This window comes from Pan troglodytes, chromosome 5 (genome assembly GCF_028858775.2).
Source record: "Pan troglodytes isolate AG18354 chromosome 5, NHGRI_mPanTro3-v2.0_pri, whole genome shotgun sequence".
In the NCBI taxonomy this organism is placed as follows: domain Eukaryota; kingdom Metazoa; phylum Chordata; class Mammalia; order Primates; family Hominidae; genus Pan; species Pan troglodytes.
Window position 1 is genome coordinate 160,037,564 of NC_072403.2, and position 26,751 is coordinate 160,064,314.

The 26,751-nt window shown below is 40.0% G+C and overlaps 1 long non-coding RNA gene across 4 annotated transcripts; it reads right to left on the reverse strand.

Moving 5' to 3' along the window:
• Positions 1-3,870: 3,870 nt before the first annotated feature.
• LOC104007020 (uncharacterized) lies at positions 3,871-24,806 on the reverse strand. Of its 4 annotated transcripts, XR_010158227.1 has the most exons (5): positions 24,611-24,785; positions 22,537-22,964; positions 14,443-14,629; positions 6,830-6,893; positions 4,190-5,161 (listed from the first exon to the last, which is right to left on the reverse strand). It is a non-coding gene; the product is annotated as an uncharacterized LOC104007020 (long non-coding RNA). The 4 variants fall into 4 exon arrangements; XR_001718821.4 differs by lacking the exon at positions 6,830-6,893 and having other exon boundaries at positions 3,871-5,161; XR_008548705.2 differs by lacking the exon at positions 4,190-5,161 and having other exon boundaries at positions 5,192-7,179.
• Positions 24,807-26,751: the final 1,945 nt, after the last annotated feature.

Genomic DNA, 26,751 nt, shown 5'->3' on the forward strand with positions numbered 1-26,751 from the left:
TCTAATAAATAAATTTCTTGGATTTTTTCTCGTGTAGATTTCACTAGTTTTCAAGCAAGATAATTTTTGAAAAACAAAATATAGGTTTTTGCATAGCCCTACTATCTATCGCATGTGAAGGTGACAGCATTGTATTGATTGCCATTGACAAATTTGCTGTACAACATGTAAGTACCATAGACAAAGTTAGGACCGTAGGCAAATCTTACCAGGTGTGACAGGCACCTTGCTATCCACGGAAGTAGTGTCCCTCACCAAGGGCCTCTTCTTGTGCATCTCCTTTTCCCTTCAATATTTTTGTCCAGGGGACCTCTTGGTCACTCTCAAAAGGGGACCCTTTCCCAGCATTGCACAGTATTCGGAATACTAGTTTGAACACAACTCTCGTTCAAATGGAAATCCTGTATCTTAGTCCATTAGGGCTACTATAACAGAAATATTATAGATTGGCCTGCATATAAACAACAGAAATTTATTTCTTACAATTCTAGAGGCTGGGAAGTCCAAGGTCAGGCACCAACTGAATCAGTGTCTGGTGCAGCTTCCTGGTTCAGAGATGGCGCCTTCTTCTTGTATCCTTGTTGTATCCTCATATAGTGGAAGGGAGAGGACAATTCCTTGTCTCTTTTATAAGACACTAATCCCATGCATGAGCCCTTGTGACCCAATCACCTTTCAAAGGCCTCACCTCCAAATACTATCACATTGGGGATTAAATTTCAACATGAGTTTTTGGGGTACACACATTCTGTCCATGGCTCCCTGCTACATATATTATACACATTATTCTGTCACCATATGCAGTGGAAATATGTACTAGGTGATTGAGTATGGGAGACCTGAGCTCTTAAAGAGCATCGGTAAGAATAGATTGCTGGCTTTGCTATTTCTCTGCAAATAGCAGTCTTTACATCCTTCTTGGTTATCTGTGTCCAGAGAGGCAGAAAGTGGTCTTGACCCTCTTTAGAAGGATGGTTTCCCAGCATCAACCACTTATAATTGTAATGAGGCACTTAGTACCCCACCTGCAGTCTTAAATACTAAAGGTTTCCAGCTTCTTCCCTAGTAAACATGAATCATTATTTACTTTGTGTGACTAAAACATCCCTAATTCATTTCCTGTTGTACTAAGCTTGTTACCTTTTAATAACTACATTCAAACCCTCTGTGAAAGATAACCTTTTCCCTTTTGAAGACATGTGTTGAATTTTTACGGTAGACTCCCCTTTCATTAAAAAATGATCTGGGCCAGGTGCAGTGGCTCATGCCTGTAATCCCAGCACTTTGAGAGGCCAAGGCAGGTGGATCACCTGAGGTCAGGAGTTCGAGACCAGCCTGGCCAACATAGTGAAACCCCGTCTCTACTAAAAATACAAAAATTAGCCAGGTGTGGTGGCAGGCACATGTAATCCCAGCCACCCGGGAGGCTGAGGCAGGAGAATTGCTCGACCATGGGAGGCGGAGGTTGCAGTGAGCCAAGATCATGCCACTGCACTCCAGTCTGAGTAACAGAGCAAGACTCCATAGGTCTGTCCCCACGCACAGCATCCCATGTTTGCAAGCTTGGCTTGGCCATTCATGTCCAGTTGCAGACCGCAGCACTGTCTCCAGAATCACATTGCTAGATGTGGCCATTGTGTCTTTAGTCAATGTTTAAGCAGAGATTAAACAAGAGCCCTATTTCTAGGGGCATTACAGGTTACTTTTATCATGATTCATAATTCTTCAAGCAAAGTATACAGCCGGTTTGTCCTATAGCTTCGATGTTAAGGGCTTTGGGTTCCTCCTCGTCTTCCACATGCTTTAGACAAGGTTCATTCACGCTACTACTCGCCCCCATCTACAAGGATATAAAGGAAAATGGATTCTGTAAGAGTTGGAATTCCTACAGAGATATGTGCCATCTAGATGTAAAATGTAGCATCTATTTTCCTAATAGCTGAAATAACAAAATAATGGTGAAATGGTTTGTGTGAACTATTTCCCAGCATATTATCACTACCTCTCAACAGTAAAATGCCTCCTCTCCAGCCTAGAGAACAGCCTACAAGCCAAACTGCTCCTAAAAGTAGCTGGGATACATTAAGAGGTGCGGCTGAATCAGCTCCTCGCCTCCAGTCATCCCATCACCTGCTGCCTTAGTCCATTAATTGGCTGAGAAGGCTTTTGAGAGTAGTTTGAGTGAAAAAGGAATAGTATAGCTGCATAAAGACAATTTCTTTCCTAGTCTCCAACCCCGGTTTTTACTACTACATCAAATGCTACTTTTGACCCATGCTCTTTTATTATTTACGTGCAAAAAAAAAACCTAAACTAAAACTTGGCTGACCTTTGGGATCAGGGATGAGGACAGAGTGGAAGCAGTACCGAATTTAATTTAATGTTCTGTAACAAACAAGGGGGAAAGATATAGAGATACCGATTTTGAGGGAAATGTTAATTATCTAAAGCTTAATTACAGATAACATCATGAGGAGAATACATAAAAGGCTTGAAATGCAGCCAAAGTATTTCCCTAAGAACATTAAAAAATGATTGTTGTTTACAATTCACAAATCGCACAGACATAAAGTTGAGATGGGAAAAACAGAGTCAGGCTTGAAGTAAGAGCCCAGCCTGCTATTTTAAAAACCAGTTCTGGGGAGAAGCGATAGTATTTGGAGTTAGCTCATGCTTTAGATGTAAATGAGATTCTGTTCATGTTTCCCCTTTAAAATAAAAATTAGCAGAACGCTGGCGAACACATTGAAGTAAAATCCTAGGAGACAACACAACCCAAATAAAAATAAATAATTTATGAGATCTTGGAATGGGAACTACAAATAAAACAGAACACACAGACATTTATCTCCATGTAAGTACAACAGAAATAAAGAAAAGGCAAGATTTTTACGTGCCTGTCACTTCATTACCGAATCCAATGATAAAAAAAAATACCTTTTCACTCAAACGTAATTTTTACTTGGCGTAGCAATGAATGGCTTACACTTATCTAGTCTACTCTTTACTTATGCATTTCTGTCTTTTTGTTGTACGATTGGTATCTATTAATGTCCCATTACCTTTAAAGGTGAGTTTTGGGATAATGGAATGTGGCATTTTGGAAGTTTGCTTTTAAGGGGGTTTGGAAAAATAAGTACCAGGCGGTTCTTATTTCCCTAAAGCCAGTGAGACACATGTTCTAGGGAAGGACATATTCCCGGATTCCAGAGTCTTGGGGGTGAAGACCAGAGCTCCAGATCCTGGCAGGCTGGGCCCTCGAGGTGTTGCATTAGAGTTACAGGACAGGTGTTGGGAAGCTTCGTAAAACAGAGTTGTAACTGGAGGTCTCAACACTTGATACTTTTATAAAAGAATGGGAATGGAGAGAATGTTTTTGTGTCAGAAGGATTTATGTGTATATATTTGAGTGAGTGATCAGAGAGAACCGGGTTATCAAAGGGGAAGGACAGGCCGGGTACAGTGGCTTACATCTGTAATCCCAGCACTTTGGGAGGCAGGCAGTTTGCTTGAGCTCTGGAGTTTGAGATCAGCCTAGGCAACATGGTGAAATCCCATCTCTACCAAAAAAAAAATTAAAAAATTAACTGGGCAAAGTGGCACACACCTATGGTCCCAGCTACTTGGGAGGCTGAGGTGGGAGGATTGCTTGAGCCTCGGAGGTGAGGCTGCAGTGAGATCCAGCCACTGCACTCCAGCCTGGGCAACAGAGTGAGACCCTGTCTCAAAAGCAAAAGAGGGTAGAGAGGAGGAGGGGAGGAAGGACAGTGACAACTATGAGATGAATTCACATGTTTTCTGAGATGACAGTTAGACATACAGCAATGACAATTCACTGAGCTCAGAGAAAATGCACCAAAAACAATTTTTAAGCTCAATAGACATTTATTAAATGAATGAATGAATGACTAAAGAGATTGGAGGTCTCTATTTGATGACAGCTATTGAGAAAGAGTGTTTTTTTTTCTCTCCTCATTCCTCTCACTTTTTAAAACTGAGGTAAATTCATGTAATTCGCTTTAAGCCATTTTAAAATGAACCATTCAGTGGCATTCACAGCGTTGGGTAACCACCACCTCTATTTAAATCCAAAATATTTTGATCACACTAAAATATATCTCCTGCATCATAAATGACAGAAGAAGTTTAAAATAATTAATTGATTGAAACTTATATAAAACAGATTTTAAGAGAAATTAGACATTTTAATTTTTTAAAAAAAGGTTTCAGAGGAGGACATGTCCAACTGGCTTAAGGGAGCTGCTGACAAGTTCTGACTGCCCTAGGGCTCCTCCTGAGGTCCAGCCACAACCCCTCTTCACCACTGAGGCCCCTTTCCTCCTGTGGGGTCCCCAAACTGTGGCTTCATAAAAAAACAAAAACAAAACCTTTTCCCCTGAGCTTAATGGCTAGGGTCGCGAGTGGTGTAAAGGGTCCATTTGAGTCCCTCGACTTGGCTGTGTCCCATGAGCACACACACACACAAGCTGCACATCCCTCGGTTCACAGCTGGCTCATTTTACCATTCCCTCAGCAAAGGATTATTGACAGTCTCATCCCTCAGGTCTTTCTTGGTTTGGTGATTAGTCACTCTGTCCCTGTGATTTTCCTGTCCAATTATAAATTTGAGGGATTAGTTGTTTTGTTTACTTGCAAGGCTTTCTGGCTTTATAACAAAGAAACATGTTGCAGAAGGCTGGAGTCCCTTTGCTAATAGGTTAGAAATACAAGGAAAGGGGCACGAGCTAACTAGACGACTTTTTATTATGGAAATATGACTATTTGCAAATGTTAAAAAGAAGAAGAAATTTTTCATCAATTCTAAAATCAGACTGCTTTTGTCAAGAAATTGTTATTTAAGCCTGCGTTAGAATTACATGGAAAATGAACTATCAGTGTCATACTTTCTGATTCAGAAATGTAAAACAGTTGGTGAATGATCCAACAGACACAGCACTTTTGAGGTCTTACAACTGAGACAGATAGTGTTACTTATCTTATGAAAATTGCTGATCGGTCTCCTCCAGAAAAATTGAATGAAACTGCATGGATATATTCAGAGCAGGTAGCACAGTGAAGACTACATTCATCTATAATCTGGAAATTGGTTCAGATTGAGACCTGGTGACGGGACATTTGAGCCTTTGTTTTAAATAAGCCCCTGGTGGAAATAAAAGAAGACCAACCAAATGAGAACAAGCAAAGGCTATTTATTCAGAGCTTGCTATAGCAAGGGAGTCAGGCACTGTGTCACTTGCATTTGGCAAGGCTCACAGGCAGGCAGAGGAGTGGGAGGGCTTTACAGTGGAAAAAAGAGAAGGTTTCAAGTATGGTCTGATTGGAGGGTTTTGGCATGGGGAATCTGGAGGCAGATTCTATGCCTAGAAGCAGGACATCCTATGTGGCTGGTCAAGGCTTTCTCTAGTTAGTCCTAAGTTGTAGGCAGTGACCAAAATTAAGGAAGCTGTCAGTTACTAATGAAATCCTGGCCATTTGGGGCAGATTGTTAGAGGAGTTATTGTTTGGGTTTCTGAATTGTTACTAGAGATAGTGGTCTGATTTCCCATGAGTCTGACCTGCAGAGAGCAGGCTGGCTTTCTGGCCTCGCTGCTCTAGATAACAGATTGGTTTCCTGGGCTGGTTGCTGCAGACTGTGGCCATTGTCCATTTGCATATACAGTCTCTTACCATCAAACTGAGCTCCTTGTGCTCATCTCCCCTTCTGAAGGTCACTTTCATCCAGGATTCATATGTATTTCCACCCTTGCCAGCAGCTGTGAGCAGATTCTACAGGGGCCAATAACACTGCAGGCATCTCTGCTGGTGTTGAGTGGGGTTACCAAGCAGGGGCTCCATCACGGAGCAGAACTGCTGCCCAGCTGCTCGGCCTGGTACAGTGCACTACACACCATGCTCCATAAAGAAGCATCTTAGATATAAGAGGCCCAGACTTTTTACAGAATTGCAACAAGTAGGAGGTAATGAATTCTTACTGCATGCCAGCCATCGTAAGAAGTATTTACAGATATTTTCTCACTTATTCCTCACAATAAAACTATGAAATAGATACTACTATTTCCAATTTATAAATGGTGAAACTGAGGCTGGGAGAGATTAAATAATTTGTCAATGATCACGCAGCTAAGAAGTGGTGAGTCTGGTATTTGAACCCAAGTGGTTTTAATCCATGTTGCATCATTATGCTACTGTGGGAGAAAGAGAGGGAAAAATAAACCTCTTTCTGTACTAAGCACCTAAGAAGGAAAGCTCATCAGAGTGCTTTGCTTCAATAAGTAAAGGAAGTGGAAGCCTTCTGAAGTCTCCAGGAAGAGCTGGTGATAAAGATAGCTCAGGAGTCAGGGCTCTCAGAGCTTCCTGTGGGGCCGGTCCTCTGAAGATACAAAGAGGTGTAAGAAATAATTCCTGCCTTCAAAGGTTTTATTTTCTGGCAGTGGAGCCCAAACTAGCACAAAGGAAACTAGTCTTGAAAAATTAAGTGCTACCCTTTGTATGTATCACCAGTAAAAAGGAACTAGAAAGATGAAAAACAGATAAAGGCAGAAAGTAGAGAGGATTTGATAAGAAGGGTGGTCTGAAGCTGAGCTCTAAAGGGAAAGCAGACTAGACAGGCCTGGCTGGGGATGAAGAACATTCCAGAAAGGGTCTTTTAGGTTTAGCACATGGATGTGAGACAAAATGTCCATATAGAAGGGGTTAGGAGAGTTCTCCATGGTGTAATGCTTTAGTCTCCTATATAAATATTTTCTTTAACTACTGAAGTCATTTCCACTGTCATTATTTGAAACTGTGGCCTCTGAAGTTTTCTCACCTTCTTAGAAATTTCATGGCTGTTTTTTTCCTTTTTTCTTTCTGATCCAAAATAAACTTCTCTGCTGTATTGAAAATTGTAGTTTCATAATGGAAAAAAAAAACATATTGCTATTTCATTTTTGGAAAACTGAACCTTTTGTCAAGTGTAATTGAAGTGGCTCAACTGAGTTTTTGCCTGAAAGTGCAGTTAATCCATGTTTGAACAGAGACAACTATGTTTTTCTCGTTGAGTTTAAAGTTTAGAAATGTTGTTCTGTTCTTGTCCAGGAAGCCATGTTGTTCTACATCTCATCCATGCCACTGGGAGACCTTTGACCATTAACTTTTCTAGGCCTCCTTTTTCTAGTCCTTGAAATAAAATATATAGTATGGATCAGCCAAGTGCTAAATGGAGCTACTTGCATTTCTGGAAATACAATAAGAAAAGCAGTGGCATCAAAACATTTGAAATAAAAGCAGTAAAAATGTCTATTTTACTTTATTTTAATTATTTTATTTTCTTCTATTATTGAATTAATTCATGTGTAGTGGAGAATTTTTAAGATTTTACTTACTTTACTCAAAATTGACAAAAAGACAAATTATATTATCCTGCTTTTAAAAATTCATAACATTGGGCTTTTATTTCATGAACTGTTAAATAAAATAGAAACATGATGTGATTCTCTTGTCGACATTTGATAATCAAAGTGTGATGTGGTAAACCATTCTTCAAAGTGGCTTGTTGGCCCAGTGCAGTGGCTCATGTCTGTAATCCCAGCACTTCGGGAGGCTGAGGCAGGCAGATCCCTTGAGGTCAGGCATTCGAGACTAGCCTGGCCAACATGGTGAAATCCTGTCTCTACTAAAAATACAAAAATTAGCTGGGTGTGGTGGGGCACGCCTGTAATCCCAGCTACTTGGGAGTCTGAGGCTCAAGAATCACTGGAACCCACGAGTCAGAGGTTGCAGTGAGCCAAGATTGCATCACTGCACTCTAGCCTGGGCGACAGAGTGAGACTACATCTCAAAAAAAAAAAAAAAAAAAAAAGTGGCTATTTAATTTGCAGTAGTTCAAAGTGGCAGATCCTTACCGAAGGCACCAAAATGCCCATTTTAAATGCCACTACAGTTTATAACCAACTTTTTTATATTTAAATGTTCTTTTATTTAGTGAATATTCATGAGATGGATACAATTTTATACCATATGCCTTTTCCACATTGCTAACATTGTTTTTCATTGAGTTCTTGTATTTAACAAAGCAATGCATATAGATAGTTTTAACAGGTTAATAGTACAGCAAGCTTGATAAAGAAAAACAAGTATTCTCTCCCATCTACTTGCTCCTAATTTCCCACTCTACAGAGACAATCACTTTCAAGTCCTTTAGTATTTACCCCCATATCAGTACATTACATGCTTAACTGGATGTATATTTATTTACTTTTTTTTTTTTTTTTTGAGACGCAGTCTCACTCTTGTCACCCAGGTTGGAGTGCAGTGTCACGATCTTGGCTCATTGCAACCTCCACCTTCCAGGTTCCAGTGATTCTCCTGCCTCAGCCTCCCAAGTAGCTGGGATTACAGGCACCTGTCACCATGCCCAGCTAATTTTTTTTGTATTTTTAGTAGAGATGGGGTTTGACCATGTTGGCCAGGCTGGTCTCAAATTCCTGACCTCAAGTGATTCACCCGCCTCGGCCTCCCAAAGTGCTGGTATTACAGGCATGAGCCACCACGCCCGGCCAATGTATATTTATTTTTAAATTATACGCATCATTGACTTCCTTCTTACCCAATCTCACCCTTCTTGCCCCATCCTCACACACACACTACTTTCCACCATACTTCAAATGAAACTTAATTACAGTTTATATTTATATCAGTGCTATATTGCTTATAATTATGTAAGTACTGTTCACAGCTGAGTCATGTAGTTTACTATCATTTTCTTTTTTTTTTTTTCTTGCTCAAGGTTTTGTTTTCTCTGGAGTTAATCATTTCCTTGGTCTCTTTGCATGTTTGTTTGCTTCCTTTTCTTTTTATTCATCATGAATTCAGCCCTAACTTTTCTAAAAGAACTATACAAATTTTTCCTAATGTTGTCAAACCATCAGATAATAAAATAACTTCCCTTTTTGTTTTTGGAAGCATTCCTTCTAAACCCCTTGCTCTTTTGCTGCACCCTACAAACAATATATGTTCTGGAAGCTACCATCACCATCATTCAGGGAACTCCCTTCCCTTTGCTCCCATATGGGATTTCCTGTTTCCCTGATTCCATCTCTTTCTGTCATGTGACCTGCTCTTTCATTTTGGTAGTGCACGCTCACCAGCAACGTCCTGAGAATAAATACAACAGGGGCAAATTTTTGTGTTACTATTACTATTCTGCCTGAATATGATTGTTTTGAGTACTGCATTTGTTAGTTAGATCAATATTATATTCTAGATGGCACATCATTTTCTCTTAGAATCACTGAAATCTTTGCACTATTTTCAAGCTTCCTAGTGATACTATTGTTCAAAGATATTTTGATACCCAATTTCTTGTATGTGATTTAGTGTTCCCTGCCCCAAGAAAAAACATTTAAAGAAGTTCTCTGTAAACCGTAAAATTTCACAACAATATGCCTTGGTATGAATTTTTCTTATTTATTGTGCTACACTTGTGTGGGCTCGTTCAATCTATAAATTCCTGTTCCTCATAAGTTTCTTCTCTCTTCTTTATCTGGCTTTTTGAAACTCCTGTTAGTTAGATATATGATCATATCTCATCTATGGTATTCTAGTTTTCTCATCTCTTCTCTTCTCCCCTATTTTTCATCTTTTCGGCTTTTTTTTTTTTTTTTTTTTTTTTTTTTGGAGTCTTGCTCTGTCACCCAGGCTGGAGTGCAGTGCAATGGTGCAATCTTGGTTCACTGCAACCTCCACCTCCCAGGTTCAAGCTATTCCCCTGCCTCAGCCTCCCGAGTAGCTGGGATTACAAGCACCTGCCACCATGCCTGGCTAATTTTTGTATTTTTAGTAGAGACGGGGTTTCACCATGTTGGTCAGGCTGGTCTTAAACTCCTGACCTCAGGTGATCCACCCACCTCAGCCTCCCTAAGTGCTGGGATTACAGGCATGAGCCAAAGCCCCCAGCGTGACTTTTTTGTTTTACTTTCTAGAACATATACTAAACTTTGTCATCCAGCTTTTCTATTAAAGTTTCAAAATTTTTTATTATTATTAGTGTTTTCATTTCTTTTTAAAAAACTTAATTGATATGTTACAATTGTACATATTTTGTGGGTGTCTGTGATATTTTGATACTTGGGTACAATGTATAATGATCAAATCAGGATAACCAGTTTATCCATTACCTTAAACGTTTGTCTTTTTGTGTGTATTGGAATCATTACAATTCTTCTAGTTTCTTCTCTTCTTTTGAAATTTCTAAGAGCTCTTTCTTATTGTTGTGTGCTTTTTGTTTCTTTCTCCTTTTTGTTGGTGAATGCTTTCCTCATATAACTTCATAAGGACACTAATGATAATCCTTTAGGAAATTTTTTTCTGCTCTCTGAATTAATCTGTTTCCTCTGAGTTCCATCTAATGTTTTGGAGTTTTCTCACAAGTCCCATGACCTTAATAGCCCATTTGTGTCTAAGAGAGAAGTGTTAAAATTCTGATCAGATGCTCTTTGTGCACAAATGAACTTCATGTCTTACCAGTGGACCTAGACATTGCTTTGGAAGACCCCAAGTATTAATCCCCCCCATCCCCTTGCTGATCCATTGCCCCTGAGTAAAACACTCTAACCTCTCCTGAATAGAGGTTATCAACTCAGATTAGTAGTTGTCAGACAATGTTCTGAGATGCAAATGGGGCACAGAGGTGGGAAGGACATACCTTCTCCCAACTCCTGTGTTTGCATGACCTGTCTCCTTCCCATTTCCACAGCCTCTGTGATTCCTCCTCTCCAGCAAGTAAACCTGCTTCCTCTGGGAGCTGAAGGGACTGGCTGGGGAAGGAGGATGGAGGGTTCAACTGCACCAATTCAGCGAGTTCCATTTCAACTCCGGGCACCTCTGGCTTCCAATTCCTAGGACATGCTGGAGTTCTTTGGTGCAAAACACATAATTTCTTGTTGATACTCCACTACCAGCCTTGAGTTTTGGGTTTCTTCTCTCTGCTCTGTCTGTTACTCCCTGCGTTTAGCTGTCCATGTTTCAGAATTTAATCACCTTGTCTGCTCTCTCATTCTCTCTTATCCCTTGTGTACTTGCATTATTTTTGTTATCTTTATTACCTTTTTAGAGAAATTTGGACAGAAGCAAAGATAAGCACAGGGGTTAACCTAGCATGGCTTAATTAAAAGTTTCTCCCTCTCTTGGATTTATGCTACTTATTTTCCACACTCAAATATCCTCAAGTTTTCTTTCACGTCACAGTTATGTTCTGAGTGATGTAAGATATTCCATGGGAAAAGGGGGGTTCTATGGTCAAGGAACAGGGTACACTATTCCCTCACCTCTTGCTTCTAGTTTCCTTTGTGACATCTGAAATATTATGTTCTTTATTCCGATTTAATTTTTGGTTGTTGATTATGTATCCCCAGCTATCATGTAAGCCCCCTGAAGTTACAACACAATGCTTGCTTGTGTTTTCTATTATGCTTGCAGACCACCCTTTAGATAGATATCTGTCACTCCTGCTTAGAATGTGAGCCCGTTGGACAGGGACAGTTCCTTATCCATCTCTATCCTCTGTATCCCCAGCACCTGTCAGAGTAGCTGTAATATCACAGGGACCACTGAGTGTCTGCTGATAAGTGAGTGGGTGCATGCTTTCTCCTACATTTCCTAATCCCTTTCTCACTGTGTGTCTGGGGAGAGTCCCTGAAAGCACAGTAGATGCCGTGGCATCTTTCAGCTGAAGTATTTACGTGCTCCTAAATGCGAAATCATCTAATACTGAGCGTTCTTCCCATACAGTAGGACAGAGGCCGGGTAGTGATTTGGGGAAATGATATGAATTCTGCCTTTTTCTCCTCACCCATGCACATGCCAGCCCTTAAAGAGTATCTGCGTGGTCACTCCAGCCAGACCCCCTGCAGCCCCCCAGTCAGAAGCTAGATGGTCTTTCTACTTCTCTGAAAGAGAGGAGTGTTTCTGGTAGTCCTAAGGTAAACCTCAGAATTCATTTTCCTGGACAAATAATTTTATAAATGGTTGGCCAACTTTAGTAGAAATGGTACTGTTAGTAAAATATTTCCAATTCAATCTGGGTTAAATTGATTTTAGGGGTTACCCTTGGAAACTAATTATCATATTTTAAATTTTTTTCTGTGGGAAAATGTATTTTGAGTTCCAAATGACTAAGTTATATATACACTTTAGGAACACTGCTCACTCGTATGTTAGGGACTGATTATATTGTATTTGTAGTCCATCTGGGGCTATGAGAACAAAAAGAAAATCAAATCATCAACTGGATAATATCACCACTGAGAGCAACAAATCTAAAGTAACAAAATAGTCCATAATATGGAATATCACATCAGAATAAAAATGAACGTATTTTACACAGTTTGTGATATTTGTGGGCTGGCTGGGTGTCTGCAAGAAAGAATGTCTCATAAAATTGTACTGAGTGGGTCTAATGTGAGATTATGTTTGATTCTGTGCTAGGGCCTGAGATAGTATAACTTAGTTATGAGTCCAGAAAAAAGTGATGATGGGCACTTTGCCATTTACCACCTATATAGAGGCCTGAATCATTACACAGTGTATTTTTAAAAATCTTTTGAAGCCTTGTGAATGGACTAAAATTGACTTGGTGGTGGAAGATGGAGCTCAGAGGTTAAGGTCCTCTCTCAATTTTGTTTTGTTGCTTTTTTATTTTGATCACATTAATATGGTCATATTAATAGTCAACTCAATGTTTCAAAGCAAAATGGAGATGGAATTCTGGACTTTCGGAGTTCTGGTGGAACAAACACTTCACACCAGGGGGCGCAATGGAGCCACGGCCTTTTATACACACAAGCACATTGATGATGTCTAAGAGCAGCGACTGGGAGGAATAGAAGAAAAGGAAAAACGAAATAGGAGAGTGTTTCATAAGAATAAAGTCTACAGAGAGACTAATTTCTCCTAAAATTAAAATCATGCTACCACAGGCTTTATGTCCAATTATATGTCATTTGAGTGGCCTGAATACTTTTTACTTCATGATTTATAGATCCAAAAATAGGTACAGAATGAACATATGTTTATTTTGCTAAAGACTTTAAGAATTCCGTTACTGTTATTGTAAAATAATTCAAAATCATGAAACAGATTCATTATAACACCAGCTCATTTAGTTATTATTTAGAGACTATATATGTATAATACTTTAAAAGGTATAGTTGACATAAAAATTCGATGTATTTATTAGGTACAACATGATTTTTCAATGTAAGTAAACTTTGTGAAGCAGTTGAAGCAAGCTAATCAGGGAACATATATTAACTGAATACTTTATTTGGGCCAGACACTGTACTAGCTGCAACCTTTAAATTAATTATTGGGGCTACAGTGCTTAATAAAACCAGTTCATAATCTGTTGCTGCTGGAGTACAAAAAGTTGAATGACCTTACAAATTCAGTATTTCTATATTTGTCACTATTTTTTTTATTGCATATGTTGTTTCCTGGGTAGTCCTAATATGTTATATGAGTTATTTTATGCTTATATTGTGACTGCATTTTTAATTGGAGAAACATTTGCCATCTTCCACTTTTTAAACTAAAGCCAAAATACAGGTATGCTTAGCAGTTTATTGTTTTCAAATTTTCAAATCAGGTAAATTTGATTAATTTCACTTAATAAATGAAAAAGAGATTGGGTACGGTGGTTCACACCTGTAATCCCAACACTTTGGTAGGCTGAGGCAGGAGGATTGCTTGAGGCCAGGAGTTCGAGACCAGCCTGGGCAACATAGAGAGATGCTGTATCTCCAAAAAATAAAACAATTAGCCTGGTGGCGCACTACTGTAGTCCCCGCCACTCAGGAGGCTGAAATAGGAGGATTGCTTGAGCCCAGGAGTTCGAGGCTGCAGTGAGCTATGATAGTGCCACTGAACTCCCATCAGAGTGAGAAAGCAAGACTGTCTCTTAAAAAAAAAAAAAATGAAGAGAGTAAAACATTATGCCAACTTACTAACCAGATACTTGCTAAAAGGTAAATGATAGATTTAAAAATATAAAAAGTCTTTGACTCTTAGTATCCCATGGAAGCACAAAAATTCACAGTGGTTTGTAGATGGTGATAATAATTTTTTTTCTTGGCATCTCTAAGAATACATTACCTACCATAAAGATTGTATACTGTCAGGAAATAAAACATTTTAAAATAATATTCAAAAAAACCTAGTCTCATGAGAGGCAAAAGTTTTCAAGTATTAACTACAAAAAGTTCAGTTGGAAATTTCCCCGTCTTCCGAGAGGTGTCATGAGCTGAGTCAGCTCCTAGCTGTGACCTTCATGTGACCTCATACATCACCTTCACCTCTCTCAGAAAATCTATTTCTTCATTCTTAAAGATAAGGACAATAACCTGCTTTGCATTGAGGAAGAAGTCAATTAAAAGATGAGATTACCTGTGTGTAAGCATTTTGTACAGAGGAAGCACTTTTTTTCTTCCTCTCATTATCATCATTGCCTTGACTCATTTCCTGTTGTGCCCGGAAGGCGGGGGCACCTGTGAAATTAGAATGCAGCAGGGCAGGGGGTTTTCATTGGCTCAGTTCCCGCTGGTGCTGCTGGGTAACTTTGCTCATATCCTGTCTGGAAGGACAGACAAAAGTCAGACTGGATGCAGGCTGGGACACCATCAGCTTCTCACAGTTGCTTTTTCTCTCCCCATCATGGGTCTGGCCTGCTCTTAGAACTGAGTCATCGCTGATTATTCTCCCAAACACAGGAAAATCCAGGATACCCTAGCGTACCCACTTTTAGGTGCTGACACATTGCAAGCCTCACACTTCATCCATAGTTTTAAGGATCCCCTTGAACCATGGAAATGTGAGGGAAGCGAGAGGAAAGAGGCGGTGGGCGGCTCTGGCAGCAGGTGTTTTCATCAGGGGAGACCAGTTCTGCTGGGCCGCATCCCCATCGCCCTTCAGACTGATGAGCTCTAAAGAAGGGATTTGCTCTACAGTGTGTCAGTTAAATGTAGTAATCATTTTTCTTCGAAGGAAAAAGAGGCAGGAAGAAGCACGTGCTCACTCACCAGCATTACAGCTTTTGCTCCCTGATCACAACAATAGATTTGGGCTGATTTCCTATTTTCAGGCAATCAGTGATGGGAGGAGAGGGAGCCATTAGCAGGTGCCCTAGTTGACCTTCAGCTAAATTATCGTCCCTTTCCTCTCCTGCCTTTCTTTCAATACAAGGAGAAGGGGAAGGGGGGGAGAGTAGCTCTCCATTTAAAAAAAAAAAAAAAAAAGGAAAAGGAAAGGAAACAGGTGCGTGGTCAGAGCTGTCTAGCAAAGGGATATAATTGATGGTGACAACAGCATTCTTAATCTGACAGCTGTTTTGGTTGTTTCATCCCTTTGTGTCATCGAATAGGAAAATAACTTATTAGAGCTATTCATGTCAGAGATAGTCAATAAATATCAGTTGGACTATGAGTATATGGGATATTGCTTGAAAAAAATGAGGGTTTTTTGTTTTTTTAACTTTTTTTTAAATCTGTAATGTTAAAGGCAAAGGTGCAGTCTAGTCAGCTTTGGCATCCCAACACAGTTCCTGGAAGTAGTTTTTCCAAATAAAGCACTGCAACCAAATGACAATCAGCAGATTTTAAATACATATTTTTTGACTCTTGCTCTGTCAGAGATGGCCTATCCAAAGAGAAGATGGAGATCAGAAATATTGAAAGCTCAGTTCAATGTCATTCCAAATAAATATCTCTCAGGCTGTGCAAATTAGTTACCAGTAAGTACAGTTTGAAACTTGGATAGAAGTACATTACTTTCCAACAATTGGTATTGAAAATAAAGCTACTGACAAATAGAGCCATTTATGGAGATTGGATGTTCTCTTGTTATAACTTTTGGTGCATTTTATATCACTTGGGGAAGACTTAGAAGTGTTTTTCAGTCGTGCTGTGTAAGACGAATTCTTCCTAATAGCCTACCTCATTGTTATTACACATGAGTTCAGCATGAGTAGTCAAGGAGGTAATATCACTGCTAATGGCACTCAGTGCTAATGGGTATTGGGGTAGCTTAGGTTAACATAAAAAGCAGTTAGGTAAAGTGTGGGGCAGGCCACAATTAATCTCAAGTAGAACCCAAATAAAGACGAAGACCATAAACATCAATAATTCTCTAGTAGTTCAAAGGAAGAAAAGTTGAGAATTCTTTTTTTGTTAAATAGTTTTAACTGCAATATGGAAAATCCCCATATCATTAAGTTCTTGATGTCAATTGACCTATAATAAGTCCTGATGCTCATTACACATAATGATCATCTCTGTGAACTTTCTAAATTTACTGCTAAAAGTTGAAATCAAGCTATAGATTAAAAGACGATCAATATTCTATAGGTTTTCATTAATGCATTTTATAAAGACAACATCTTTTGTTTTCATAAAATGTTCGATACATATACATTTTATATATAGTATATATAAATTTATATATGCTCAAATTACAAAGCAGAATTATAAAAAAAAAATGAACCCATTACTCCACTTAAGAAGCAGAACATTACCCATACTGTTGCGATTTTCTGAGAGTTCCCTCTCCATTCTTATCCCTCTGCCCCAGCTAATTGCTATCCTGATGTTGTTGGTTTGTATGTTTTTAAAAAAATTTCCATCCACTTTGTCATTCATTTTTTCATTACCTTTATGGTCTCCCATGCACGTATGTATGTGTCGCTAAACAATATACTGTTTGGCTTTATACTTTATAAAATATGTAATACTGTGTATATTCTTTTGTTACTTATTTTTTAACTTAGTTGTTATTTTATCCAAGTTTCACAAACACATAAAGTAGCTAATAGCATCCCGTCTTGATATAAAAAACATCAGTTTCTACCCAACACTCACCACAATTTTCTGCTCCCTGGAGGTAATTGCATTCAACTTTCTCAACGGATTTTTTAAAATGCTTACCTAAATATCTTTACATTGTATGCTTATTTTGTTACTAATTGGTTTTTTTCAGATTTAGAAAATACCTATTTTCTTCTCTCTTTGGAATATGAGAATTTCACTCTTCATACATTTCCCACCTTCCCCCTCCTCTCAGCAGGGTTAGATCATATTTTGGGTAGATCATTAGCTGGAGTTTACATAATTATGACCATATGAACACTATTCACAGCCTAGCCATGTGGTACAACATGATACTACAATTACTTTTTTTTTCTGTGCAATGTTGGGCTTTCCCTAAAATTAACAATTAACTTTTGTTTGATTCATTTATTTTTCTATATGACCATCCTGAATTTAATTCCCAAATGTCCCCCAATTGTGTAAATCTCCTTTCACAATGTTCAAGCCTATTAAGTAGTCTATTATCTTTACCATGTTGAAGAAATCTTCTGACCTGTTCCAATCGGGATGGCTGTATTAGTCTGTTTTCTTGCTGCTAATAAAGACACACCCAAAACTGGGTCATCTATAAAGGAAAAGAGGCTTAATAGGCTCACAGTTCCACGTGGCTGGGGAGGCCTCACAATCATGACAGAAGGTGAAAGGTACGTCTTACATGGCGGCAATCAAGAGAGAATGAGAGCTAAGTGAAAGGGGTTTCCCTTTATAAAACCACCAGCTCTTGTGAGACCAATTTACTGCCACGAGAACAGTATGGGGGAAACTGCTCCCATGATTCAGTTGTCTCCCATGGGGTCCCGTTCAAAACACATGGGAATTATGGGAGCTACAATTCAAGATGAGATTTGCATGGGGACACAGCCAAACCCTATCAATGGTCAACAGCTGTCATTAGGGATCTCCCTTCACAGTCACTCTAGGGACTCCCTTTGTGTTTTTGCTGCATTGGATATCCTGTTTCCTGGGTTCCAGATTTGTCTTTCTCTTGTTTTACAACCTTGTCTTTCTGAAACACATGTGCCAGTAGCTTTGTAGGAAAGGATGATAGACGATTAAATTTTTGATATGTGAATGTCTAAATGTGACTTTATTGGCTGGTTGTAGGATTGTAGGTCAAAAATTCTTTCCCTTGGGAATTTAGAAAACATCTACTTCCAGTCTTGCTATTGAAAAGTCCAATATTTCTGTGTTTTGATTCTCTGTATGAAATTGTATTTTCTTCTCTGTAAGTTTGTAGATCTTTGTTGCAAATGATCTGAAATTTCTGACAATGTGCCATTCAAAAAGGGGCTATTTTCACCCATTCCACTGGGTATTTGGTGAGCCTTTCAACCTGGAGAATCATGTTGTTCAGTTCTGAAGAATTTTCCTCCCACTATTTCATAAATATTTTTCTTCTGTTTGGTTTCTCTGATCTGCTTATGTTGGGCCTCCTAGTATAATTCCTGCATTTTCTTAGTTTTTTTCTTTCCTAATTTCCATCCCTTTGTCATTTTTTTTCTATTTTCTGGGAGACTTTTTCAACTTAATCTTCTTATCCTTCAACTGAGCTTTTCATTTGTGCCATAAAAGCCTTTACTTTTTCCAAGAGCTCCTTCTTTTCTTGGAGTATTTGTTTGTTATAGCATCCTGTTTTTATTTAACAGACGCAGCTCTACATGCATCTAAAGATATTATATTTTTTAAGTTTTTTTCTAGCATATTCTCTGCATGTTCTAAGTTGTTTCATTTTTCTTTTTGTTGTGTTGATCTTTGTCTTTCACACATAATGCTTTCCTCAAAGCCTAAATATCTTTTTCTGTCTGCTCATCTTTGAAAGTGGTGTGCTAAATAGAATTCCAATTAAAATTCTAGTTGAATGTGTTATAAATATATTTCCCAAATTTATGGTTTGTCTTTTTCCTTTCTTTATTCTGTCATTCCATGAACAGACTTTCTTAATTTTAATATAGCATTTTTTTCCTTTAGGTTTTTTGTCTTTCACTTCTTGTTTAACAAATCTCTCTTGATCTTCTGATCATAAAGATGTTTTCCTGTATGGTCTTTTAAAAGTCTCATACTAATAGTTGTGATTCTTTAATTCACCTGCAATTAAATATTGTATATGGTGAGAGACAGGCATCCAATTTCATCCTTTTCTCATATGGATAACCAGCTGCCCCTGCACCGTTTACTGAAAAGTCCATTTTTCCTCTACTGGTTTCAGTGGCAAAAATGTCATAACTCAAGTTTGTAGTTGTGTCTATTTCTGGGATATCTATTCTATTTCATCGTTCTAATTGACAATTTCTGTATCACCTTTATATACTTGTATAAGACTTGATATTTAATAAGGACAGGTTTCCCCCACCTTATTCCTCACCTAGAATAGCATTCTGAAAATAAAGGGGAGAAAAATCTCCTAATGTGAGAGAAATGATGAGCTTAACTTCATTCATTCATTAAGAATGTATTAAGTACCTACCATATTTCAGACAAGGTCTAAGAATTGAAAAATCAATAAGAAAAAATCCCTGCCCCAAAGGAATAAACAACCTAGGAGGGAAGGCTGATAAAGAATTACACTTTAATTCTATTATGAGCAAGAATAAAGGATACATAAGAAACTGCACAGAGAGAATGGAAATAATTATGCCCAGGGATCATTAGGAAAGTCTTTCCAGTATGTAGTAGTTTCAACTTGGTCTGAAGACATAAATTGGCATTTTATAGGAGAGAAAGGGAAAGGAATTCCAGGCAGGGGAAGCTCCATGGAGGTATGAAAGTGCATGATCTGTTTCCTAACAAAGGATCACACAAAGGAGATCAGGTTAGAAAGGAAGTTATGGCCAGACAGGGGTGGGCCTTGTCTGCCCCGCTGAGATGTTTGAACTTTATACTGAAGACAGAAGTAGACACAGAGGATTTGCAGTCGAAAGGCAATGGCACTCTTGTCCTGTATTTGATGATGTAAAAGCAGAGATAAGCAGGGCCTGGGGAGGGCACTGTGTATAGGAAGCCCAGTTTGGAGGCTGCTGCATTCTCCATGGGAGAGATGCTGAGGTCTGAGCTTACACAGGAGTCAAGGGAATGGAGAGACGTAACAACAGGTCAGAAGACATTAAAAGGGAAATAGAACAGGGCATGGTGAGAGTTGTTGTTAGATGTAAGGGAATGGGTAGAGTAAATGACAATAGTTACCAGCTTGAGTAACTACGCGGATGGGGACATGACTCACTGACCTTTGGAAGCGACAGGTGCTGTGCAGAAGGAATACCACAAGGTGTTTGGCAGAGACAAGGGACAATCCATGACTTCCAGTTTGATCAAGGCATGTGAATGGAGAGATAGGTAGGCAGTTGGAGGCATAGGTTTAGAGCTGAAGAGTTATCCACCACCCAAACCTAAATCTCCAGTGCCCTCTCATTAGGTCATTTGGAATAACCTGGATCCTCAAATATGCTAAACTCTTTGTCCACATCCCACAGCTGTTAAGGACAGATTTTCCAGATGAATGTACTCCGGGTTTTAAAGTATTCACGCTTTGTGCATTTTCAGCTTTAAGACATATATAGGACAATACCTTACTCTGCTTTTCATGGGGAGGCTGGGGGGAAAGGGTGGACCAGCTCAGTGAAGTTCTAGGGACTTAGTAATGAAAGAGGTGCTACTGTGGAGAGTTGAGTATCAATTCCTCGACATTAGAGTCTCCTCCACAGTGAGAAGAAGAGAGGTGGCATTTACATGTGTACCTGGCCTTTCATCTCCTACAGATGCTTTGCCAGCATGCTTTAGAGGACCTTTGAGGGCCCTGAACTCATCATGGAGAGAATGATGTTGGGACAAGAAAAAGCACTCAGAGTGCATGAAGGCAAAGGGGTTTGTTTAGTTAAATCCTGGGCTGTTAATAAAGGTTTCTATTGATCGCCATTATGCATTGAATTTTAAAAGGGCCTAGCCTGATCTGGGATGAACTGCATCCCCTTCCCCAAATGCCCATTTTGAAGTAGCCCCCGGTACTTAGCATGTAACCTTACTAGGAAATAGGTTGTTGCAGGTGCAGTTACTTAAGGTGAGGTCATATGAGGAAGTAGGATGGGCATCTAATCCAATATAGCTGATGTCATTATAAAAAGGGGAAATTCGGACACAGCCAGGAAGGCAGGGAAAATGCCTGTGAGCACAGGCAGAGATGGGGTAATGCATACACCAGCCAAGAGATGCCAAAGGTTGTGAGCCAACCACAGGGAGCTTAGGAGAGAAGCATGGAACAGATTATCCCTCACATCCCTCAGCAGAAATCTGCCTTGCCAACACCTCCATTTCAGACTTGAGACAATAGCTGTCTGTTATTTAAGCCACCCAATTTATGGTATTTTGTTAGGGGAGCCCTAGCAAACCGATATTTAGCCTATATCCTAAAGAAGGAGGAGGGAAATGGTGAGGTTATTATTATCCATTCATAAGAGCAGAAATGACAACTTTCTAACAGAATAAAATTAATCATTCTTAGATTATCCACTTTATAGCCTTCTGATTCCTAAAATTGTAATTGCCATATGTAGTAATAGAAATGGAGTGAAAAAAAGGTCTGATGGAAACATGTTCTTTCCATGAGTGATGTACATTACACTGATGGATGGTTGATGGATATATTTGAGAGAATGAGGCCCTGTTCTAGTAAAACAGACTCAGACCTGCATATAATCTAAACATATTGGTGCCAAGGGCCCAATACATAAAGCTTCTGCTTTGACATTAAACTGATGCATGTGTTTAAAAGGTACTAAAGGCAAATGTTCAAAAATAATCTTAGACCGGTTTTCTATTCATAAAGAGGAGGAACCCGTATATTTTGCCCCTGCATAGCTATAATCAGAATTGAATGTGAAATACCAACCATACTGGAAGGTGAAATTGACAATGAAATAACTATTCTCTATTCTCAAGGTTCATGGGAGGGAATTGAAAGATCACAAGTTTTGGAGTCAGATGGAGCTGGGTTCTGTTCCACTTGTACTACCTTCTACTTATGTGACCTTAATAAAGTCATTTAACCTTCTAAGATTCTGTTTGATTACCTGGAAAATGGGGAGTATTATAGCTCCCTCAGAGAACTGGTCTGAGGATTAAATGAGATAATATTGGTAAAGTGACCAGCAATATGCCTGGTAATATACTCAATAATAATGTTCAATAAATGGTAGCTGCAAATTTCATATTTGTCTCAATTAGTATTGGATGCAATTCTTCTGCATTCGGGCACAAATCACTTTGGCAGTTCTGGACTAGGAGATCCACTTACTGGTATCTAAATGGGGATGACCATGGTGAAGCCTAGAAGAATCACTGAATTGCTACTAACATGTCCCTTTTTCTTTTCTTCCTTCTTTTCTTAACTGCAGTATATATCTAGATTGTGAACTGAAGCCCAAGAGTACAGCATACACTTGGGTTTGATTCAGCCTCTGTTAAAGTTCATGCAAGTGAATCTTCAGTCAAAAATACTTCTTATTCTGAAGGACAAATTAAAATAAACTAGACCCTGTTCAAGAAAAGGTGATTCAGAGATAAAGTTTTGGAGAATGGGGACTGCACAGCAGGGTCTCCTTAGCTTGAAGGCAGTCTTTCTTTCACTCACCTGAATGTAAGCCATGCCTTTAAACTTGATTCCAATCAGTGTAGTCTCTGTGTGTGGTCTCAGAAAAAGGTGGGCTGTGAAAACTGGAAATACAAAGTAGGCAAAAGGTTTGAAGGAGAAAAGCATGTCTCTCCTGATCATCTCCAGTACATCCCTGGGCAGCCTTTTTCTGCAAGGAAAATAGTTATGCTCCATTCTGATTTTCAGTCAGCAGACTGGAAATTATGCCAGGTAGTTTGGGGTTTAAAATAACAATTTCATGGGGAAGGAACTAGCCAACCAACTCATTTGATGTCAAGGCACCATTTACTGTAGGCCTGTGCAGTGAAGCTTCTGATACAAGTGCCCTCTTGCCATCGGGCAGCTCCAGTTCTCAAATGCCCCTTTGGTGTTTGAACTCTGTCAATTCAGCGTTGCCATGTGTTCTCCTGTAAAGAGGTTAATACTTTCTCGTTTGAATCTAGTGAAATACTCCAGGTAACATCCATCCATCCCCTTCTGCCGACCCTCTCTACCCGCCATGTCCCCTGCTGTAACTGCCCATTAATCAGCCCTGAGCTTGCCAATAGGAAAATGCATCCACGGGGCTGTGAACTCAATGGAATTAGAACAAATTAGCCTGTGACATGCAGGGACAGGCACAGGTTGAGGGACAAGCCTGGAATGCAAAATCAGGTGGACAGAACACCCTTTAGCAGAAGGGGCTACAGCAGAGCTGTGAATGTAAAGCATCCATTTGTCTTGTACAGAGACAAAATGAAATCAGAGCTGCTTAATGAATTGAATAAAATACAACTAGGATAGCTTTTACATTTAGCACTGCAAAACCAGCGGAACTTAGACAACTGAAGAGCTAGACGGGACCTTACACATATTTTATCTACGTTACTTACTTTATAGATGAATAAACTGGAGTCTGCCCTGGGAAAGTTACCATGTATAAGGTCACACCCCACTCTCCTCCTTCCTAACTAAGGAAATTGATCCAGGTTATCAGTATAGGAAAGAGTTCATTCCAAGCACAGCATGTCTAGATTCTAATGTTGCCTTGTAAGCAAGTTATCCGTCTACTTGCCCAGTGACAGAGGCCCTCCTTGCCACGGGAGGTACAGACTTAACAGAGCAGGTCAGGGCCCTGTCTCAGTTTCTCCCTGTCCTCTTCTGTAACAGGGCACTTACAGTACGTGAAGAGCCGGGAAGTTCTTTCCTCCCCTACGGAGGGACTTCGGGTTCTGTCCTCATCTGCTAGAATCTGGGTTATACAACATCCCCAGCACCTAACACATCGTGAAGGGGCACATTTTAGACTCCCAGAAAACCAGCTGGTTGTCGTTTCTCTCATGTAATAACACGTGGTGGGCTGAAATGGCCAGAAAGAAAGGTAGGACCTAATGACTAACAGTCAGGCGAGGCAGTGGACGCACTCTGCTGATGAGCAGCTTACAGGCGACACTGTGATCCTTCTTTCCTGGGGGCCTTCAAAAAGGCCACCATCATGGCCGGGCGCAGTGGCTTATGCCTATAATCCCAGCACTTTGGGAGGCCGAGGTGGGCGGATCACTTGAGGCCAGGAGTTCAAGACCAACCTGGTCAACAAGGCGAAACCTCGTCTTTACTAAAAATACAAAAATTAGCCAAGCATGGTGGTGCACACCTGTAATCCCAGTTACTTGGGAGGCTGAGGCAGAAGAATTGCTTGAACCCGGGAGGCAGAGGCTGCAGTGAGCCGAGATTGTGCCACTGCACTTCAGCCTGGGCAACAGAGCAAGACTCCGTCTCACCAAAACAAAACAAAACAGAACAAAACAAACAAACAAAAAAGCCAGTATCACTAACACTTATTTGTCTTGATTATTAAAGCTCTATCTGGAGTCGGAGAGTGGAATGGATGGATGATACTATTAAGTTCCTGAGAAACTTGAGACTAAATTTCTTTTATGTTAAAGAGAGAGGTTATTAGGGGTGCAGTGACCTCCTGAGGGCCTCCGCAGCTGGAAAAGAAGGCACAAGGTCAGGCCCCTGGGGCTAGTGGACCGCAATGCCAGCTCTGTGTCTCCCTGCCACCCCTCTTTACCTGGCATTTCCAGCTGCCACTTTCAGGTTTCTCAGAGGTTGGGGTAACCATTCTTAAATACATTTACTTGGAGTACAAAATCAAGAACATCCTCATCTGTCCTTAGGACCCTCTCTCCTCTGTCACCACGCGATTGGTGGGTAGCCCTGTTTCTGGACCTCTGCTTATTTCCCTCTGTGATGTAGAATCACTTATTTACATGCTTGTCTCCTAGGAGACAGGAAAGCCTTTGAGGATAGAAATGATATGATAATAGTTCACCAATCGCACCCGTTACTTATTATAGACTGCTGCACTTTGTGTAATTTTACTTCCTCTTAAAAAAGAAATTCAGTTCTACTATGTGCAGGATTTGAATGGAATTTTAAAATCTACCCTTATTATATTTAAAATCTACTCTTAGATTTTAAATATTTGTTAGAATACAACACTGCTGTTTAACACCGCCCAAAATTACACAGAAGTTTTTGGCAGGTGGTTTGTGACATTTATTACCAGAAGAGCCTTACTGTGACAACTTAACTCTTTCATACGGGTAGCAACAACTTCTAGCAGTCACCAGGATGGTGAAGGAACTAGGGACTCTCTTATATGTCCATATGTGGGCTGAATCTTTGAGGATCAACATCCTACCTACCACCCGGCCACACCGCAGCTTGCAGCGTGGAAAACTATTCCAGCTAGCAGCTTGCTGGGCACAGGAGTTGTTGCCACTGGCTCTCACGTGCATGGCCAAGTGGGTGAGAGACTCCATAGAGTTTGCACCCCAGGCAGGCCTATAACTTGTCTCAACGCTAGTCTCAGCCCTGATCCTATGTTAATTTTGCGCCCTCTATTCTCATCTTTTGCAGTCTCACCCTCATTGCAACATCTAGCGCAGTAGTCAACATCGCCTGGGGACTTGTTATAAATGCAGATTCTCAGGCCTCAGCTCAGACTTGCTGAATCAGAAATTCTGACGGTGGAGCCCAGCTATCTGTGTTTCCCTCTGGGTGGTTTTGATGCAAGCTTGAGTTTCAAAGCCACAGGTCTAGAGATGGGGGAGGTGGGTATTAATTGTTGATACAGGTTGGGGCCTGGCATGATGGCTCCTGCCTGTCATTCCAGTGCTTTGGGAGGCTGAGAACCAAGGATGGCTGGAGGCCAGGAGTCTGAGGTTACAGTGAGCTATGATAGCGCCACTGCAATTCAACCTGGGTGACAGAGCAAAACCCTGTCTCTAAAAAAAAAGAAAGAAAATAAAAAGCAGCCTGTCCAGTTTTCTGACTGTGAATCTTCTGATTGCCTCTCACCTCATCGAGTAGTCCCCAAAGTGCAGCCTGAGAACAGCTGGTACCTCCCACCCGCTGTCTGGCTCAGGTTTCTGGAATATGGTAACCCCCATCACCGCCAGTGTCAGAGCCCTAAGCTCCCAGTTGTCCAGGAGAGAGGTCCGGATATGTAAAGAATATGAAAAAAACTGAAGTTTAGTCTAAGAAAGGAGAAGATTAAGGACATGATACATGACATCGGATATTTTAAGGACCATTATGTAGAAACTTAGAATTTTTCTGTATTTATATGTTAGAAGCAGGACCAAAAGATAAAAGTTACAGGAGCTCAGATTTACACCAAAGAATAAGGAAAATCATCCTGACAATCACAGGTCCGTACATAGAATGCACGGCCTATAGGGATCATGGGTTCCCTCACTGCTCTTGCTCAGGCAAGGGGATAGGATTCTTGTCAAGGATATGGTAGAGGAACTTCACCATAAGACCAGGGTTACCTTAGATTACCCCAAGATTTCTTCTGACATTCTGTAATTTTAGTACCTTACATTTAATAGATACTCAACATACATAGGAAGGAAGGACAGAAGGGGAGGGACAGAAGAAAGGAAGAAGGGACAATGTGAATCATCCAAAAAGTATTGCTATCATGATTATTTGGTTTTCATTGGTATTCATTATGTAACATCAAGCTCACCTTCCTACTATATGTTGAGTTTATACAGTGTTACTTTTTATAATAAATATGCATCTGTGAGCACATATAAACTATGACTGGGAGAAGCAAAGGGGTGATTTATTGATTTATGCAACATATGCAGAGACACCTCTGGAGCCAGGCATTGGCAAAGTAGATGCTAGGGATGCAAA